The sequence below is a fragment of the Ambystoma mexicanum genome, chromosome 4p (assembly GCF_040938575.1).
Source record: "Ambystoma mexicanum isolate Mex_15411 chromosome 4p, UKY_AmexF1_1, whole genome shotgun sequence".
In the NCBI taxonomy this organism is placed as follows: Eukaryota; Metazoa; Chordata; class Amphibia; order Caudata; family Ambystomatidae; genus Ambystoma; species Ambystoma mexicanum.
This window is the reverse complement of record NC_090927.1, coordinates 363,312,641-363,334,061: the sequence shown is the minus strand read 5'-3', so window position 1 is coordinate 363,334,061 and position 21,421 is coordinate 363,312,641.

Below are 21,421 nucleotides of genomic sequence, written 5' to 3'. Positions count from 1 at the left end.
TGGCTATCCAGGTCCGGGTTGAGCCTGTCCTGGCTGGTGTGGCGTTGCGTCAACGGGCCATGCGAGGTGACCTGCAGTCTTTTCATGGAGAGACTGCACGTCATCTCGAATGGCTCGTTGACCACGTCAGCCTGCTGGGACTGGTCACCCAGGCCGGATTCCTCAGTCTGATGGGTCTTACTCCGACCCCCTCCTCAACTGGACCCCCTACGCGCCAGTCGTCTTCTGTGCCATCTTCCCACCCATCAGTCACCTGGGTGCCCTGTGGAGCTGCCTCTGACGGTGCGGCCAGGCTGGTGGAGGAGGCATCCCTGCCACAGTCGGAAGTCGGACGTCCAGCAGGGGTGGCCACATCAACAACTGCACCCCAGCCGGCAGAGGATGTGCAGGCAGCAGGAGGCAGTGCACGGGCAGAGGCACAGCAGCAGCAGCAACGTGGTGGGAGCCATGAAGGCTCTGGGCCTTCAACATCGGAGGGGCAGGCATCGGCCGGAGGGTAGGTTGACCCAGGACGGGGTGTGTCTTCTGTGTGGCAGCGGTTGGGCCAGCAGATAGGTGCGGAGCGGCGGCGGGCGGAAGAGGCGCGGCTCACAATGGTCAGGGCGGAGAACTCCATGCGGAGGGCCCTGAGGCGGGCCGAGTGCCTCGAGGCAATCCGCAGGGGGTTGGAGGAGGAGACGGCGTCGTCCCTGCGGACCCTCGGGGCCATGGAACAGGACCGCCTCCGGGACATCGAACAGGAGTTCGATGATGCCCTGGCCCAGAACACCACGGAGTGAGCCGCTGGACTTGCCCGCCGCCTTTGTATATAGTTCTTTAGTTTTAGGTTTCCTTTGTTTCTTATTATGATTTGGAGTCGACGGACACTGCTCCACTTTTTGTATATAGTTGCGTTTTAGTTAGGGTTTTTTATAGGTTTCCTTTGTTCAGTTGGGCTCATGGACCCTTGGATGTTTTGTACATAGTTCTTCATTGGATTGATTTTATTTTTAATGTGACTTTGGACAACATTTTTTTGGATTTGGATTTGTAGTTTTTATTTTTTTAGACAGACATGCAGCTTCTCTTTTTTTCATTGCCATTGTAGTTTGTTTCATTTAATTTGCATTCTTTTTTTTTTAAATACAATTTTGTTTTCATACTTCACTGTGTGGTATCATCTCATTGGTTTCATGCATGTCATGTTGGGTGTTTTCCCATTCAATTGCAACCATTGTGTGTGACGGACATGGGTTCATTTGCTTTATGGACATTGGGGGTGTAACATGTAATTTCAATTTCCATGTGGGTGAATGGGTTACTTGGTAGGGCTTTTTGGCTGTGGAGGCTGACCATAACGCACATGATTGGGGATTGTGAGGACCTGGTGGAGGCTGCCCATGGTGGCTGGGGGGTGGGGGTGATAGGGGACATGAGTGGGGGCCTGGTGGGGGCTGGCCATGGTGGCTGGGGGGTGGGGGTGGTGGGAGACATGGGTGGGGGCCTGGTGGAGGGTGCGCCACACTGCTGGGGGGGTGGGGGTGGTGGGAGACATGGGTGGGGGCCTGGTGGAAGCTGCCCCTGGTGGCTGGGGGGTGGGGGTGCTGGGAGACATGGGTGGGGGACTGGTGGAGGCTGCCCCTGCACTGCTGGGGGGTGGGGGGGTGGGAGACATGGGTGAGGGCCTGGTGGAGGCTCCCCCTGGGGAGTGGGGGGTGGGAGTGGTGGGAGACATGAGTGGGGGCCTGGTGGAGGCTGCCCCTGGTGGCTGGGGGGTGGGGGTGGTGGGAGACATGAGTGGGGACCTGGTGGAGGCTGCCCCTGGTGGCTGGGGGGTGGGGGTGGTGGGAGACATGGGTGGGGGCCTGCTGGAGGCTGCCCCTGCACTGCTGGGGGGTGGGGGTGGTGGGGAACATGAGTTGGACATGGGTGGGGGCCTGCTGGCAGGTGCCCCACAGTGCTGGGGGGTGGGGGTGGTGGGGAACATGAGTTGGACATGGGCGGGGGCCTGCTGGCAGGTGCCCCACAGTGCTGGGGGGTGGGGGTGGTGGGGAACATGAGTTGGACATGGGCGGGGGCCTGCTGGCAGGTGCCCCACAGTGCTGGGGGTGGGGGTGGTGGGGAACATGAGTTGGACATGGGTGGGGGCCTGCTGGCAGGTGCCCCACAGTGCTGGGGGGTGGGGGTGGTGGGGAAAATGAGTTGCACATGGGTGGGGGCCTGCTGGCAGGTGCCCCACAGTGCTGGGGGGTGGGGGTGGTGGGGAACATGAGTTGGACATGGGTGGGGGCCTGCTGGCAGGTGCCCCACAGTGCTGGGGGGTGGGGGTGGTGGGGAACATGAGTTGCACATGGGTGGGGGCCTGCTGGCAGGTGCCCCACAGTGCTGGGGGGGTGGGGGTGGTGGGGAACATGAGTTGGACATGGGTGGGGGCCTGCTGGCAGGTGCCCCACAGTGCTTGGGGGTGGGGGTGCAGGGGTACATAAGTTAGACATGGGTGGGGGCCTGGTGGAGGCTGCCCCTGGGGAGTGGGGGGTGGGGGTGGTGGGAGACATGGGTGGGGGCCTGGTGGAGGCTGCCCCTGCACTGCTGGGGGGTGGGGATGGTGGGGAACATGAGTTGGACATGGGTGGGGGCCTGCTGGCAGGTGCCCCACAGTGCTGGGGGGTGGGGGTGGTGGGAAACATGAGTTGGACATGGGTGGGGGCCTGCTGGCAGGTGCCCCACAGTGCTGGGGGGTGGGGGTGGTGGGGAACATGAGTTGGACATGGGTGGGGGCCTGCTGGCAGGTGCCCCACAGTGCTGGGGGGTGGGGGTGGTGGGGAACATGAGTTGCACAAGGGTGGGGGCCTGCTGGCAGGTGCCCCACAGTGCTGGGGGTGGGGGTGGTGGGGAACATGAGTTGGACATGGGTGGGGGCCTGCTGGCAGGTGCCCCACAGTGCTTGGGGGTGGGGGTGCAGGGGTACATGAGTTGGACATGGGTGGGGGCCTGGTGGAGGCTGCCCCTGGGGAGTGGGGGGTGGGAGTGGTGGGAGACATGGGTGGAGGCCTGGTGGAGGCTGCCCCTGGTGTCTGGGGGGTGGGGGTGCTGGGAGATATGGGTGGGGGCCTGGTGGAGGCTGCCCCTGAACTGATGGAGGGTAGGCTGGGTGGGAGACATGGGTGGGGGCCTGTTGGAGGCTGCCCCTGGGGAGTGGGGGGTGGGGGTGGTGGGAGACATGGGTGGGGGCCTGGTGGAGGCTGCCCCTGGTGGCTGGGGGGTGGGGTGCTGGGAGACATGGGTGGGGGCCTGGTGGAGGCTGCCCCTGCACTGCTGGGGGGTGGGGGGGTGGGAGACATGGGTGGGGGCCTGGTGGAGGCTGCCCCTGGGGAGTGGGGGGTGGGGGTGGTGGGAGACATGGGTGGAGGCCTGGTGGAGGCTGCCCCTGCACTGCTGGGGGGTGGGGGTGAAGGGGTACATGAGTTGGACATGGGTGGGGGCCTGCTGGCAGGTGCCCCACAGTGCTGGGGGGTGGGGGTGGTGGGGAACATGAGTTGGACATGGGTGGGGGCCTGCTGGCAGGTGCCCCACAGTGCTGGGGGGTGGGGGTGCAGGGGTACATGAGTTGCACATGGGTGGGGGCCTGCTGGCAGGTGCCCCACAGTGCTTGGGGGTGGGGGTGCAGGGGTACACGAGTTGGACATGGGTGGGGGCCTGGTGGAGGCTGCCCCTGGGGAGTGGGGGGTGGGGGTGGTGGGAGACATGGGTGGGGGCCTGGTGGAGGCTGCCCCTGGGGAGTGGGGGGTGGGGGTGGTGGGACACATGGGTGGGGGCCTGGTGGAGGCTGCCCCTGGTGGCTGGGGGGTGGGGGTGGTGGGAGACATGGGTGGGGGCCTGGTGGAGGCTGCCCCTGGGAGTGGGGGGTGGGGGTGGGTGGGAGACATGGGTGGGGGCCTGGTGGAGGCTGCCCCTGGGGAGTGGGGGGTGGGGGTGGTGGGAGACATGGGTGGGGGCCTGGTGGAGGCTGCCCCTGCACTGCTGGGGGGTACGGGGGGGTGGGAGACATGGGTGGGGGCCTGTTGGAGGCTGCCCCTGGGGAGTGGGGGGTGGGGGTGGTGGGAGACATGGGTGGGGGCCTGGTGGAGGCTGCCCCTGGTGGCTGGGGGGTGGGGTGCTGGGAGACATGGGTGGGGGCCTGGTGGAGGCTGCCCCTGCACTGCTGGGGGGTGGGGGGGTGGGAGACATGGGTGGGGGCCTGGTGGAGGCTGCCCCTGGGGAGTGGGGGGTGGGGGTGGTGGGAGACATGGGTGGGGGCCTGGTGGAGGCTGCCCCTGCACTGCTGGGGGATGGGGGTGAATGGGTACATGAGTTGGACATGGATGGGGGCCTGCTGGCAGGTGCCCCACAGTGCTGGGGGGTGGGGGTGGTGGGGAACATGAGTTGGACATGGGTGGGGGCCTGCTGGCAGGTGCCCCCCAGTGCTGGGGGGTGGGAGTGCAGGGGTACATGAGTTGCACATGGGTGGGGGCCTGCTGGCAGGTGCCCCACAGTGCTTGGGGGTGGGGGTGCAGGGGTACATGAGTTGGACATGGGTGGGGGCCTGGTGGAGGCTGCCCCTGGGGAGTGGGGGGTGGGGGTGGTGGGAGACATGGGTGGGGGCCTGGTGGAGGCTGCCCCTGGGGAGTGGGGGGTGGGGGTGGTGGGACACATGGGTGGGGGCCTGGTGGAGGCTGCCCCTGGTGGCTGGGGGGTGGGGGTGGTGGGAGACATGGGTGGGGGCCTGTGGAGGGTGCCCCTGGTGGCTGGGGGTGCAGGGGGACATGCGTTGGTGGGCAGTAGTGCAAGTTGACATGTGGGTTGGCTGGGGGGCATGGCCATGGTGGATGGGGTGCCTGCAGGACTTGTGCAGGGTAGGCCCCTGTGGTGTGAGCCACCTGCAGGGGCCGTGGAGGGTGTAGAGGGAACACCTGGGAGGGCCCACACGTGCAATTCACGTGTGGTGCTCCCCGCGCACCCCTGTAATACACGTACCCTGAAGGAATCACGTGTCGAACTTCCCCCGCACCCCGAAATACACGTACCCTGCTGAAATCGCGTGTGGAACTTCCCCCGCACCCCGAAATACACGTACCCTGATGGAATCGCGTGTGTAACTTCCCCTGCACCCTGAAATACACGTACCCTGCTGATATCGCGTGTGGAACTTCACTTGCACCCCGAAATACACGTACCCTGCGGAAATCGCGTGTGTAACTTCCGCTGCACCCTGAAATACACGTACCCTGCTTAAATCGCGTGTGTAACTTCCCCTGCACCCTGAAATACAAGTAGCCTGCTGATATTGCGTGTGGAACTTCACGCGCACCCCTGAAATACACGTACCCTGCTGAAATCGCGTGTGGAACTTCCCCTGCACCCTGAAATACACGTACCCTGATGGAATCGCGTGTGGAACTTCCCACGCACCCCTGGAATACACGTACCCTGCTGATTTTGTGTGTGAAACTTCCCCCGCACCCTGAAATACACGTACCCTGCTGATATCGCGTGTGAAACTTCACGCGCACCCCGAAATACACGTACCCTGATGGAATCGTGTGTGGAACTTCCCACGCACCCCTGAGATACGCGTACCCTGCTCGCACGGGCCCAATCGCGTGTGGAAATTCCCGCGCACCCTGAAATACACGTACCCTGATGGAATCGCGTGTGGAACTTCCCACGCACCCCTGAGATACGCGTACCCTGCTCGCATGGGCCCAATCGCGTGTGGAAATTCCCGCGCACCCCTGAAATACACGTAACTTGCTGGAATCGCGTGTGTAACTTCCCCTGCACCCTGAAATACACATACCCTGCTGATATCGCGTGTGGAACTTCACGCGCACCCCTGAAATACACGTACCCTGCGGAAATCGCGTGTGGAACTTCCCGCGCACCCCTGAAATACGCGTACCCTGCTCGCACGGGGCCAATCACGTGAGGTACTTCCCGCGCGCCCCAGTGATACACGTAGCCCGCTTGCTGTGCTGGTACAGGGTTAGCGCAGCCCTTTGCGCTGGATTGGGTATATTGATGGCTTTTCCCTGCGCGAGAGGCGTTCTTGGGGGTGTAACTGGCGCTGCTGCAGGGTCGCTGTGCCACTGTGCGCCACGGCTGGTTTTGGTGGCTGGAATCCATGAATACGCTGTGCGCGGAAATTGATTTTAGCGCACGCGGCTGGCGCAGGGATTCGCACGCGCACACTGTGCGCCAGCCGCGTGCGCCACTTGTGCGCTGGATTCTATGAATTACCCTTTAAATGTTTGAGAGCAGAACAAATCAGGTGACTTTGTGGACAGCTTCATTGATGCCAAAATGCGGCACGTGACACGCGCACAGCAAGGGGTGGGTTGCAAACCTGACACCTAATTGAGGTTTTGACGGTTTTAAACACGCACACATTACCCAAGTGCATAAACAGGAAATGCAATGATTGTACAACGTGTTAGTGGACATAGGTGAGTTGGGCCACATTAGAATATTAATAGCAATCACCCAAAGTTCCCCCAATTACTCTGTCAAACTGCTAGCTCTGGCACAAGAAAAGAAATTACACTAAATATTTAAGCTAACCCTTTTTCTTTTACTCAAAACATATTAAATGCGAGGAGCCCGTTCCTATGTTATCGGTTTCATTTTTTGTGGGTTAGTACATTTTTGTTACAGTGACATGCAACACGCAGATGTCAATCACTAATACAAGGCGTGCACCTGTAACAGGAATGCAAACGGATGTAACATTCAGTGAGGAACGTGGGCAGTAGCGTGCCACTGTTGCTAGCATTACTGTGATTTCACATTTCCTTACTTAGCAGTCGCTTCACAATCAAGGCAACCAAAGCTTCATTGACTGGTCGGCCTTCTGCACGTCTATGTAAACAGCACCCTCCTAACATAACGCATTTCTGGTCCAGCTTAATGCTGTTCTATCGGAGACTACAATATACATGAACTGCTTTCAGAAAGGTAATGTGTACATCTTACCCTTACTATCAAAGCATCATGGTTGGGAATATGGCTGAGAAGATAACACAGAGTACAGATATTATGTCAGGTTACTTAGATGTATACTGTACTTTGCTTCCTTTAATGGTATTAAGGAGCTAAGGGAGGTATTTAGCAGAGGGTGTGTGTTCAGTTAGTGTGGAGAGAGGGAAAAGCCAGGATGACTTTGCTGTTGCTTTGATGCATGCAGACTGGAAGTAACATGAACTCTATGTTGCTCTCTGTCTACGTTTTGTGTCAAGAGGGGAGCCTTGTGTGACTATGGTGAGCTGTGGCTGTGGCATGTAAGATGAGTGAAGATGTGTCGAGTTTCAGTTTATTGTTTCATTTATGTTGCCAGGGAGGTTACATTGTTTTGTGTGAGTGGCTTAGTCTGCATTAGTGTGTATGAGCAAAAAATTGAGAATGTTGAGCAACGTAGAGGAGCAATCCAATGTGTTTTTGACAACCTTTTGGCAGGGATGTCCCGTAGAAGACATCTCGGTGGACATGCCTTTAAGGTAAAGTATGTGTTAGTAGATGTCCTGAGGCGCTGGTAGTGGATAATTTGCAGTGACTGGTCCTGGATGACAGTGGAGGAACACCAGTAGTGGGGAAATAGGAGGAATGCAGCAGTGGGTACCACGTTGACAGTCTGTGAGAATAATTTCAAAGTACAATATAGAGTACGGATTCCACGGACTTCACAGTGTCCTGATGGGTGCCCTAGGAATGACTCTATATGCTATGGGGACACGTGCAGTATGGAGGAGCGAGTCAGGCAAATTACATTGGTCACTGGGAGCAAACTACAGAAGGTCACTAACTGCATTGGGTACAAAGGAACAGATCACAGTTATACACCCATGTTCTATTGTGAAATTGGTTTATCCAAGTAAACCTTACACAAAGCCAAAGAACAACATATCAAATTGCAACAGTACACGCATTTCTTGTAACAGTGCACGCATTTCTTGTATAAACTTTACAATATTAAAGTCACAAAATCACAAGCTGAACTGATCTAAAAAAGAATTCACTAAAAGTGTACATATAACCCTCTTATATGAATCAAAGTATTCTATGTAAAATGTTAAGCACAGCAATTGTCAAAGGCACTGCAGTACCATTAAATAAGCAGACCCAGAATTCTTAGGATGTCAGCCAATCCTCCCCATTTACAAAATTCCCAAACATTATTGATCGACAATTATGCAATGCTGAACATTGCACAAAAAGATGATTTAGCATTTGGATGGTCTCTTCTTGATTGCAATGATTGCAGCCATTTTGTGTGCCAGCTGATTTACAGCAAATATAGAGAATCTCTCCAGTAGGAAGTAGATTCAATCTGAATCACAGAAATTGTGATATCCAATATGCATTCAGGCATTATCACAAATAACAGGGGAGCGTGCCAAGTGGTTTATCGAATAGCTGAAGGCAATTGTGGTATTTGTATGACCTATTCTTTTCTATAGTTTCACACCAATCATTTTTTTCAATTTCTTTTTTTTTTTACCTCACTAGGATTATTAATCAGTGTTTAGGCCGTTTCACATATGCTACTTAATACATGCTTATTTTTAAGTGTATTGTTCAAATTTGGACCAGTTTTTTTCCCCAATCTTATATTACTAAAGTCACAAAACAGATAATTGTTAGAAGGGCAGAGGATCAAACAATAGAATGTCAACATTTTTCATTTTAACCAGCTGCTTAGGGATGTCAATCCTTCATTCCGAATCAGGGAAATCCGAGTATAATTTGGTAAAAGTAAGGTTGTCTTCCAGATGTAACTTTAGGGGGCTGCATCTAAAACAAAACCTAGATATTTTAGTTGGACTATAGATTCAGTACTATTTATATCATTTTTTCAGTTGAATTAAAAAAAATGTTTATGATTACTACTAAATCTTATGATTTTTGTTTTATGTGCAGTGAAGTTATTAATGTCAGCCTATTTGATGATGGAGTTGATTAAACGTTGGAGACCCATTTGTGTGTGTTCTACCAACATGCCATTATATGCATAAGCTAACCAGTGGATTTTTATGTCAGTAATTTTGGGAGCCACACATGAGGAGCTAGCCAAAACACAGGTTGAAGAAGCATGGGGAAAACACCTACATCCTTGATGCAAGCCTTTAAATGTTAAGAGTTCTTGGGTCAACAAGCTTTGTTGGTTCAACTTAATTTGTAGGTATGTGTCTGATTAGTTGAAAAAAAATGCTCATAATAGAAATCATATCATCCTTTTGGGAAGGTGATTCATTATACCATCATCCATATTGAGATTCCTAAAATATTGTCTCATAAAGTGCTAAGTGTCTTTTTGAAATAAAGTGCTTAATAATAGGTTATGGATACCTTAACCCGGTATATAAACATATAAAAGCTTTAAAAAAAGTTAGTCACCATTTAATTGTGAACAAATGAACTTGATTTAAAAATGCATGAACAGCTATTGTCAGCAAAGTTTCATGGCTGCTCAATAGTCTGTAAAAGCAATGAGTGATGTCACACGGAACCGAAAAGACAATATTTCAAGTGAAGGACTCAAAAGAGTAGAAAGAAGTTTAATCGGTCAGGACTCATAACATCCAATTCATTTCATTCTTTTATTGACATAGAATCATAAAACATGACCAATATTTGTTCTATAATTTAGACAAATACATGGTACCACTAAAACCAAACCAATTTATCAAAGATACATGAAAACGTATTTCATAGAAAAGTGCAAAACAGATCCACTGGTGGTGAATACTATGGTGATATATTCAAGGCAATCATTTCCCTAGACCTCAATATGGAACATATATAATGTGCTCTAAATATCACTAAAGTGCTCAGTGTTTTTGAATCTATGGAACATATGTATTGTCCTCTAAATATCACTAAAGTGCACAATGCAAACAGCGGAAAGTACCTGCCAGTTTGGTCAGTGGTGGCTTTTTGGCTGGTCTAGTTTTAACTAGTTGGTCTCTCAGGTTTTTGCTTCTCTTATAGGTAAATGTGGGTAATTCAAGGAAACAGATGTTCTACTCTTGCATCACAGGTTAGGGTCCTCCAATTATTTTTAATGGCTGATTTAATGTGCCCGCTGTGGATCGAATATTTACATACATATACCAAGGTCTTGGTCAGTAGATCTATTTGTTTGACCATGGATAGCTGTTCTCTTGCTGCCTCGACCTCCTCGGATTTGTAGCCACAGGCATAACATTTTTCTCCCATTTTGATAATTTCGTCCTCATAATCCTTAGGTTTATTAACGATCCTCTTCATCCGAAGCACCTGACTGAACGCTAAGTTTTTAATCAGGTTAGGTTGATGCAAACTTATCCTATGTAGCAGGTTGTTCCAATCAGTTTCCTTCAGAAAAATATTAGTTGTGCATTTAACCTCTTGTGGTTTGATCTTTGCATCCAAATAATGTATGCAGTGTTCTAAGCATTCACTTGTGAATTTGTATCCGGGGATCTGTGGTGTTTAGATATGCGAAGAATCCCTGTGTCACTTGCCGACAAAAACCAGTGGTACTCATTGTTTCATTCACACTCAAGTGTCAAAACCACTCCTGGTGAATCATGAATCCTGCAATGCTCGACTCTACCACAAACTGCATTGAGCACCATCTCATATCCAATTCAATGCTCACTCATCACCTAAGACCAACAAGGCTCGACACATTTGAACTCATTTCAAACCGCAAGCACAACTGTGTGATGCCTTGTCAGACAGTGTTCAACTACCTAACATTTGATCATTTCAAGTGACCCTCTCCCTCAGGTACACATTTTATTGCCCTAGAGACTGGTTAAGTCCCTTTTGCAAAACAAAAGACGTAATGGCTGGAAGGTTTGAAATGAATTATAACCTATGTCATTGCTCGGAGCAACCCTTCAGACCATCGTTCTTCACCTGCCAAGCCATTACAGAAGGGGGAAGACCATATGCAAATCAGGCTTGGTCCCACCCCAAAAGGGGCGGTCCAGCATGAACTGCTAAATTACATCCCTTCTGCACGAGACCACAGGCATCCACAGACATGTTTCAGCCTCATTGGGTGTCCTCAGTCAGGAGGAGCTTGGGTCTCTAGGCCCAGCAGGCTTGGGACCCATGACTGGGCATACACGTCCCACTCAGGATGCCTTAAGCAAAACAAAACACGTACACACATTTATTCCAGCTTTTGAACAGATTGTTTCATTTCTTGCCTGTTTTTCTCCATGACAAAGGATGCAGAGAACGTATACATTTCTGTTCTGCATCATCCGTCTTCTTTTACAGGGGTGGGTTTTGGATATTGTTTTTTTTTATAGTTTGTTATTTAATTGATTTGTTTAATTAAAGTACATATTTTCATATGTGGAATTTGCCTTTGAACACTGTGGAATTTGCCACTCAAGAGTGGACGTTCTTTTGCTTTGGAACTGTTGCACTATTGCTGTTTGGGTTGCAACTGGCTCACGTTCATATACCTCTTAAGAGAATAGCCTGCCCTCAGCCCATGTTACCACAAAAGGCAAGGGAGGCATAGCTCTTATTTGTGCTTGTTTCGTCTTTTTGATTGGGATGTGATTGGGATAGCTGTTGTTTTGCAGATGTGTGAGGACTGAGCAGGTAGGTTATCCTCTGCTCATCCCTGTACTCCTGTGGATCAAAAGTCATTTTGACACAACGGTTCTTAAATATCAAGATTATTTCACCCACTATCAAGCATAACCCAAACGGAAATGCAGCATAGATGAATAGACTCCAGGGAAAACGACTAAGTTGTTTTTCTATGGTGACATAAGCAGCACGCAGGCACGCATCTAGCAGAAACAGACAACTGCGTAAACCTGGGTTAAAACGTTTATTCAAATAAGAGAAGGTTGGGAAAATGCCTAACTTGTCCTATGCTAAGGTGGGATGTCCCTATCTAAAAAAAAAAGGAGAGTATGTGCCAAGAAGTGTAAAGCAAATATCTGTCTGTGTCCAAAACCTATGCTTGCTCTCACAACTACTTGAATATATTGTGTAGGGATGTCAGCATCAAAATGATAAGTGTTCAAATACAAGTTCAGAGCTTCTTCCAGCTCTTGGTTGGAAAGGGGGTTCTCCCTTCCCCAAGTTTCAGGATGGTTCACTTTGTCAAAAAGAGGGGTTCCCTTCCCCACGCTTTCAAGTCTTTCAATGTTCCAAAAAAACAATACACTTCCTTAGGATACTTCTCAGCTTTTCTGGCAGCTTTGCCTTTCATCAATTTCACCAAGGTCACAAAAGTTCAGTCCAAAAGTATAAAATCAGCCACGTTTCTCCTTGACAGTCAAACACAAGCTTATGGGTAAAGTGCGTGGCTTTTCCTTTAGGTGGGTATACTCAGTCTAGGCACTGTAGTCGGACCACATGGTCCACCCATTATAGGCCACGCAACTAACACACTTGCTTCTTCTTCACAGTTACAATGCCACCATGTCTGCTTCAGTGAAATTGGGTTTCACTCTTGCTACTTTCTCAAGACTTGCTTTGCCACCATTCATTTGGCAGTTCTTTCGAATGTTCTTAAAGGTATTGCCATTGCTTATTGTTTCAGTTTGCACAATTCTTTACACTCTTATAACACTTGCTAATGCTTATTTTCTTCAGTTTATATAATTCACAGTTCCTTTGTATCAGGGAACATCACCAACTGTCTGCAATTAAAATTGTGTCCAATTACACTTGCTTTCTCTTGGTTCGGTATTCAAAACATAAGGCTTAATTTCATTGCATTCAAGCACATTACACAGCTTACCATCAAATTCCCAGTTTACTCTCCTGCTGGGAATTTGCACCCTGCCCACAGGCATTTTCACACCTTTCAAATATTTAAATTTTTCTGGCCCTTTCTTGGCCTCATTAATTTCATCTGATTCACAGTTGGTTATTCACAAAGCCTTCTATTCACTTTTCTTAGCCTTCAAGTTATAACCTTCAACTTATTCTATTGCCAAAAGTCTTTCTTTAAAGCTGGACCAGCATTCACAGTGCCTAAACGGTCCCTCACTCACTTGCGTGCGATCCACCCTGCACAGAGTACACAGTTTATGCCCACAGCATCCCAGAGTCCTTCAAACTCCTTTGACTCATCGAGTATGCTGTCTCCAGGTACTGCTCTTTGCATCGGCATGCTCTCTGTGGCTGTTGCTGCTCACGGCTTGGTGCACCTTGCTTACAGGATCTCTGCTGCGTCAGTTGAATGGAGAAGGTGTCCCTCTGACTCCTGTATGGTTGCAGACTGGTTCTGCCACCGGAGACCTTTCCCGTTTCAGCTGCAGCGACTCTGCAGCTCCTGGACACTTTGTGGGATGCATTGACCCACTAGGCTCTGCCCTGCGACATCACTGTGTGCTGCTTTCACCAGAAACAACAGAATGGCCGCCAAAAAGCCCTATGCACGCTAAAAACCTCTGAGAAGTGCGCACGGAAACCGGAAAAATAGGCTGCCAATCTATTTTGCCTGTGTCAGTGGTAGAACAGGAGACTACCCTGCCAAAACCTGTCATTGGGCTGCCCACAGAGTGAAATGGAACTACCTGAAAAGGCAGTGCTGCATTGCCAGGAAAACCCAGAAGTGCTCTAAAATCTGTTTTTCCTTGGCTGTTGAAATTGCAAAATAATGGTTCCCAAACATCAGAAAAGATCCAACATCCTTATTGGGTGTTAACCATCACCTCATTTAAGGAATCCCCATAAGCACAATGTCAGGAGAAGTAGATTTCATCACAAGAATATCCAGATTAAAAAAGGTGCATGCCTGGAAAAGTCTGTCAAAATATGGGTGCAGTACCGCCGCCTACCTGTATCAAAGCTGTCATTTAATTACACTGGCAGTTTAAAACTTGTGCATTAAAATCAAACTGTTGAAAAGAAGTGACTTGCCATCAAATGCAATATAGGTTGCCACTATTTAATCTCTATGTTTTAAAAAGACTGGAATTAGAGATCGGTTTGCCTATTTTGAAATGTACGTTTATTTTATTAAAGACAATTTTAAACAAAGTGTGTTAAAGTAACCTCTGATGCAAGCCACAGAACTTCAAAGGCAAATTCCACAAAAGCGCATCTATCATTTCAAAATCTTGCCTCTTTCTGAAGAAAAACTGACCTCTACTAAAACCTTCATAACTTCCATACCGTGTATGCTAACATCCAGCTTTCCAACGAATCCAAACCTGCATTCCAACTCCTTATAGTTTTTATGCAATCGCGCTACTCGCGCTCAGAAAAGTTTGCCGCAACTATTTTGTTTGGCTCAATTTCATCACATGTAAAACAGCTATCCTTTGCATCCGACCTCAGAATTCAGTTTTCAATCTGCTAGTGACTCAATCACCAGAGTGGTGTTTCTGCATGTCTGTGTTAATAAAGAGAGAATGCATAACTCTGGGTTGTCTCTTCCTTGTCTCAGTACCTGACTGGGGTATATTGGGAGAGTGTCTTCTGGAATAATAGGGTTGAGCTTGATAATACCTTATAAAGGCCTAGGGAATGTTTGACTCCTTGTGAAATGGAAATGGAGGATACCGTGTCTAACCCAATGGTGCCTCATCCCCACTCCGCAAGTCTTCTCCACCTAGGTGATCCTCCCTTGCCTATCCACCTCAGGGTCAGGATCCAAAAGCGACAGCCTTTTCCTGGCCACCTGGGAGGTGGTTATATTCGGGAAAGAAGCGAGTACGCCCCCAGATTCCTCACATTGACTAATGTCTTTGCATCCCCCCACATGACTACAGTACGCACACAATAAATGCACTGGATAAGTCTAGATGGTCCCTGATTTTCACTCAAGTTAACAAGAAGCAATTGATTTTCAGTGTCAAACATTCTAATTGACATTTCCAGACTCATGAGTACACAGCATAGGTTAAATAACACAGAGTTACAGGGATTCCTGAGGAAAGCAGCTACGTCACTGCTTTAGCTGAGCAATTTGGCACAGAAATGCTCTCCAGTTCTTGTGAGCATGTCTCCTTTGACAAGGGGAAGGTTCAGGTCAACACTAGCAATGATTCAATAATGATTATCAAATTGGAAATGAATTTCAGCAGTTGAAAACAAGAAACAGCTATTTTGACAAGTGGTGAAATTGAGCAAAAACGCGATTACGGAAAAACTATAAGGATATATAGGATATAGGTTTGTTGGAAAGCTTAGGATCTTAGCTTCAAAATGACAGTTACATTTACATTTCGGTTCTAGGACGTGCGATTCACAAATTACAGAGGTTTTTGTGAAGTGAGATTTTTCAGATACAGAATCAAGATTTCAAAAATGACAGATTTGGCTTGAAAGATTTACCAACAAGGATAGGCTTATACTATGGAGCTATGAAGAAGCAAGACCCTCAACGGGCAGCTAACAGAACAGCGGCGCCTCCACTCTGACTTCTGTCCGTCGAAACACTTGTCCCTCTTCAGAAAAATATCAGCGCATAGATGATTGATGCTACAATTATCACGGATTATGTGGAGGAGAGAAGAACTTAGGATAGACATCAGAAATTCAATAATACAGTTATGAATAGGTTGAAATGGATGGAATAGGATTACTTTAAACTAAGAGATTGGTTATGTACAGTTCTAGACTGGATACTCACTCCTAGCTTTGAAATGGAATGGAATGGGCCCCGTCAAAGATCTGGTCAAGGTTTTGGCTGGGAGTCTCTCGCCACCGGACAGGTCTCAGCACTGGGTTCTGCTCTCAGCAAGGCACTGCAGTCTGCGCGGCCTCTTGGACTGGATCTGACAGGTTCTGGATACAGCTCTGCTCTCTGGGTCTGGATCTGGGTTCTAGCACAGGGTTCTTAGCTAGAACAGCAAAACAGCTCAGTCAGGCTGTTGAATGGTTTGGTTAGGTCCTGTGGAAATTTAGGGATTAGAATCAGGCTGCAAAAGATTCTGAAGTCCTACTTAGAAGGGTTCCACTTTTGGGTTAGGCCTCTCTGCTTCAAGGTTCTAGAGTTTGGTTCTAGAGCTTGGTTCTAGAGTCTGGTTTCTGGATCTATGTCTGGATCTTCCTGGAGCCTGGATCTTCCTGCAGGGTGCTTCGCCAAGAAATCAGTTGAGGAGTGGAAGTGTGTCTCTTGTCTGTCCTCAGCAGTCCTTATTTATGTATTTCCAAAGTGGGTGGGGTGGCTGTTTCTCTATGGCCAACCCTCTAAGGATCTGATAGGACAGAGGATTTCCTGTCCCCTGATTTGAGAAAGGAGCAGTGTGTCATCCTGTGTCATGTTTATGGCTTAGGGGAAAGACCCTCCCCTTTTCTCTGTACAGTATATCTTATTTTTCATAAAAAAACATATTTACAATAGGTACAAATTGCTAATACTACATAAATTACATGACAGATTGCTTAAGGTACATTTCTGTTCAACTTTCATCTTCCTAAGCGATTTGGTTCAGAAATGACAACCTTTTTGCGCTTTTGGTGGGTTTCTCAATATTAATTCTGCACCAATTTTTATACATGCATGCACACCCCACCTGGGCACATTTCTGTAATTGTTCATGTTCCTAGCATAAACACAGTAGCTACAATATGAATAAATTCCGGGGTTTAGTCTCAGAACATCGCACAGATTCCAGCTTAGTCTTAAACTGTGAGTGAATTTTTGTCAGTTCAGTGCAATTTGATATAAGCATTTTTCTAAAACATATATTTACTCCAATGTTAAATCCACATTTCTGTCCGGTCCACCTCCAGAGCTGGGCTGACTCAGAGGTCACATGTCCTTCCTGCCAGCAGTTTGTTGTCAGTCACACCCGAATTAGCATTTCTATTCAGCCCAAGGCCTCCTTTGTCTGTACTCAGAGCAACAGGCCAGGGTGCCACTCCCAGTTCCTTTTGACACCAGCCTGTCAATCTCTTAGCAAAGGGCAGGGGGAAGTTTCCTTTGTTCAGGGAGATGTTACGCTCACCTGGTATCCACGGGGACGCCACCCAGCTAAGGGGACTCTGGTGCCCTTCTCAGCTGCTCCCTGGTGTTATCAGCGGGGAAGTTTTGCCTGGAAAACAGGTGGGCAATGTTCAAGACTGGGCAACTGGGGTAAGAGTCTCCCAACACCCGATATGCCCGTAGCCCCTCCCCGGACCTTTCCTCACCTTGTTATGGGTTTTGTCGTGCTTTCCGTCCTGCCTTCTTGGCAGGGGCGCGTTGTCCATGTGGGCGAGAGCGATCTAGTTACTTCACTGATGCTCCTCTTAAGTCTTTCAGGTAGGTCTTATTACTGTTATACTGTAAGCCTGTCTTGAATGCACTAATGTCTTTTCTCTCTCCTTAGGTGTGTGGAAGTTCACAGTGGAACGTTGGCTGAATCCGGAATCACCGGCAGGTGATTATGGTGAGAGCGCCTTGATGCGGTAAGTAGGCGCTATGCGGAGCACTAAAATTCCTTGCCTTAGCTAACCTGTTTGTCTTTTGTTTCCCGTAGGCTGCGGTGCTCACCAGAGCAAAACGTTCCAAGGTGGTGCTGGCCGATGGGCAACTCGAGAGGTAAGCTGCTGGTACAATTGTGAAAGTCTAATGTCTTGTTTCTCTCCTTTAGCAGGTCCGACGATCCGGGAGGCTTGCTGTTCCTTGAATGCTGTTTGCTGGAGCAGAGGGCAGCTAGCGGTGGAATCACAGGTAAGCTGCTGCTACTAACGATGTTCCTTTGTTTTTTCAGGTGCGGTTCTTCCGAGGTTCGCAGATGCTGCTGGACACGATGAGCGTCACGTTGCAGGATTGCAAAGTAACATGAAGTGTGTTCTCCAAATCGGCGTGGTTTAAATAGTATCAAGAAAATAGTCCAGGTAAAGTAGTCCCTAGGCTACCACACCCAAAAGACTATACCGCATAGCTTGGTTCCAAGGAACCAAGCTATGTGGGCACCTCCATGTTGACTGGCATCTAATAAAGTAGTTCCCAAACACAAGTCTTCATTAAGTATGAGCCTGGCGCCAAAGGCGCCAGGACTGGCCCCAAGAGGGCCAAAGCAAAGGATGTCTTAGCTTTTTGGGGGCCCTAGCCGAGACCCCTCCTGGTCTATGGGCCTGCCCGTGGCGTTTTAGGAGGTGAGTCATGACAGCACTCCCCCCAAGGCCCCTCTCAAGGCATTCCTTCTGTCCGGCCCTGGTTTAGTTGGAAAGTTGCGATGATATGTTCTGATCAGACGTGGTGCGATGATATGTTCTGATCAGACGTGGTGCATGAATATTTTCACAGGGCTCCCAGGATCGGTCCAATCGACTAGGTAATATAACCGCCCCCTCGAATACTTGGAATCCAAGATGCTTCTGACTTCGAATTCTGGTTCTCCGTCAATAAGTATGGGTTTTGGTGGTGTCCCAACCCGTGTACCGGGTTGCAGCGGTTTTAATAGGGTCACATGAAATCCTGGGTGAATCTGTAGGTTTGGTGGTAAGTCTAGTTTGACGGCTACTGGATTGATAATTGCCTTGATGGTGTAAGGTCCTAAGTACCTGGGCTGGAAAGTTTGGGTTCCCTTGATGGGTACAAACTTGGCAGCCAGCCAAACCCTGTCTCCTATCTGATAGTCTGGGGCCTTTTTCCGGTGTTTGTCGGCAAATTGCTTTTGCTTTTCCTTGGTGAAAAGAAGATGTTCTTTGGCCTTTTTTAAAGCCTGGGTGATGTTGGTGTGAAGAGTTTTGACTGCTGGCATTTCCAAATTTGTTGGGACATCTAGTTCTGAGGTACGTGGATGTCTACTATAAAGGGTATAAAAGGGGGTTTGTCCGGTACTGGAGTGTAAGGAGTTGTTATATGCGTACTCGGCTATCCATAACAAATCTTTCTAGTCTCTTAGTTCATGGTTTAACATGCACCGTAGGTATTGTTCGAGAGGTCTGGTTGGTCCTCTCGGTTTGACCATCCGTTTGGGGGTGATGGCTAGTGGGTAGCCTGCCATTGCACAACATTTTTTTCCAGAAGTTGGAGATGAACTGCCTACCTCGGTCAGAGATCAGAACTGATGGGAAGCCATGTAGTTTTACAATACCATCCAGGAACACTTTGGCCAGAGTGGGGGCGTCAGGGAGGCCTTTGAGTGGAAAAAAGTCTTTGCGAACAAGTCCCCGACTACCAGGATGGTGTTAAACCCATGACTGGAAGGTAGGTCAGTGATGAAGTCGAGGGAGAGAGTGTGCCAGGGAGTGGGAGGAATGTCTAAAGGTTGCAGAAGACTGGATGGTTTTTGTTTTTGTGACTTGTTTTGCACACAAACTCCGCTGGACTGAACATATTGGATAACATCTTTACGCCAGGCTGGCCACCAGAAGTTCTGTTTTACCTTGGCTAGAGTCTTGGTGATTCCTGGATGCCCCTCGATCAGGGAATCATGATAGCTAGCAACAATTTGTTGTAGCAAATCTTTGGTGGGGATATACAATCGATTCTTAAAAAAGGGTAAGTGATCTTTAACAGAATATTGCTCTCCTCACGCCTGCCATGCGAGGTAGGCATCTGGGTTCATGGTTCATTGAATCTTATCTCTCAGTTCGGCTTGGGTTAAGGCCATAGTGAGGCCCAAGAGCTTGTCTTCTGGTATGATGGGGACTGGGTCTGGGGCCGTATACGCCAAATCATCAGTGCCTGTACGAGAGAGTGCATCAGCTTTTCCATTCTTGACCCCTGGTCGAAAAGTGATGACATAGTCGTATTCGGCAAAGAAAAGGGCCCACCGCAATTGGCGTGAAGACTGGGCCTTAGCTGTCTTAAGGTATTGCAGGTTTCGGTGGTCTGTAATAACCTATTGGTATGCCTGGCCCCCAAGAGGTAGTGCCACCAGGCCTTAAAGGCGTATTTGATCGCCAAGAGTTCCTTGTCTGTGATGGCATAATTCATTTCCGGGGGAGAGAATTTCTTCGACCAAAAGGCTACTGGATGTAGTTGGCCCTTTATTGGATCTCTTTGCGAGAGGACAGCTCCCCTTGCTGCGCTGGAAGCGTCTGTTTCTATGATATGAGGAAGATCGGGGCGAGGGTGTCGCAGGATTGGCGCTGAGGTGAACCTTCTCTTGAGTTCCTGAAAACCATCCTCTGCTTCTTCGGCCCAGGCAAATTTCTTGTTATTTTTTCTTAGCAATAGAGTGATCGGGTGTACGACCTGTGAGAAGTCTGGTATGAACCGGCGATAGAAGTTCGCAAATCCAAGCACGCTCTGTACCCCTTCAACTGACGTTGGTGATGGCCATTTCAAAACGGCGTCCACTTTATGCAGGTCCATTCTGATGCCTCCTGGAGTAAGAATAAAACCCAAAAACTCAATTTTGGTGACGTGAAAAAAACACTTTTTCAGCTTTGCATATAAATGATGTTCTCGGAGCTTGGAAAGGACTGAACGGATGTGCTTGATGTGATCCTGTTTTGAAGTTGAGTACACTAAGATATCATCTATGTACACTAGGGCGCAGACATCGATTAATTCTCTCAAAACGTCATTCAAAAAATACTGAAACGCCGCAGGGGCATTGCATAACCCAAAGGGCATGATTTGATATTCGAACAAACCATATTTGGTGCGGAAAGCAGTCTTCCATTCGTGGTACGCTCCTCGAAGGTCTAGTTTGGTGTAAATTTGGGCATCTTTGACCTGGTCCATTATTTCTTGGATGAACGGCAAGGGGTAACGGTTCTTTACAGTGATCTGGTTTAATGCGCAGTAGTCAATACAAGTTCTTAGGTCCCCTTCTTTTTTCGGTATGAAGAACAAGGGACTGGCTGCAGGGGATTTGGATGGGCGGATAAATCCATTTGCGAGGTACTGGTCTAAATAAGCCTTCAGATGAAGATGTTCGGGTTCCGTGAGAGCATAGATTCTACCGCAAGGAAATTGTAATGTAAATAACCCGTCCCACAAGGCTGTAACATATCTGGGGTTGCTTGTGTTTCCGTGCGGAGGGGACCTGGCCTAGCAGTTCGGGCTGGGCTGCTACCATTGGTGGCAGTACCTGACTGATTTGCATATGGCTGGACCCCTTTTGCAATGGCGCAGATGGGCTAAAAACAGTGGTGTGGAAGGTTGCCCAGAGCATTGCCAGTGGTACAGATTTGTTCAAAACCTTCCACCCATCATTTTTGTAGTCACAGTTTGTCTCACTATGTGAGAGAGGGTATGCCCAGACGTGGGTCTCTTGCTCGCTGCGCCATAGGGAACCAAGCTGCACCTCACTGAGGAGGCCCAACAAGGCCGAAACATGTCTGGGGTTGCTTGTGTTTACGTGCAGAGGGGACCTGGCCTAGCAGTTCGGCTGGGCTGCTACCATTGGTGGCAGTACCTGACTGATTTGCATATGGCTGGACCCCTTTTGCAATGGCGCAGATGGGCTAAAAAATGGTGGTGTGGAAGGTTGCCCAGAGCATTGCCAGTGGTACAGATTCGTTCAAAACCTTCCACCCATCACTT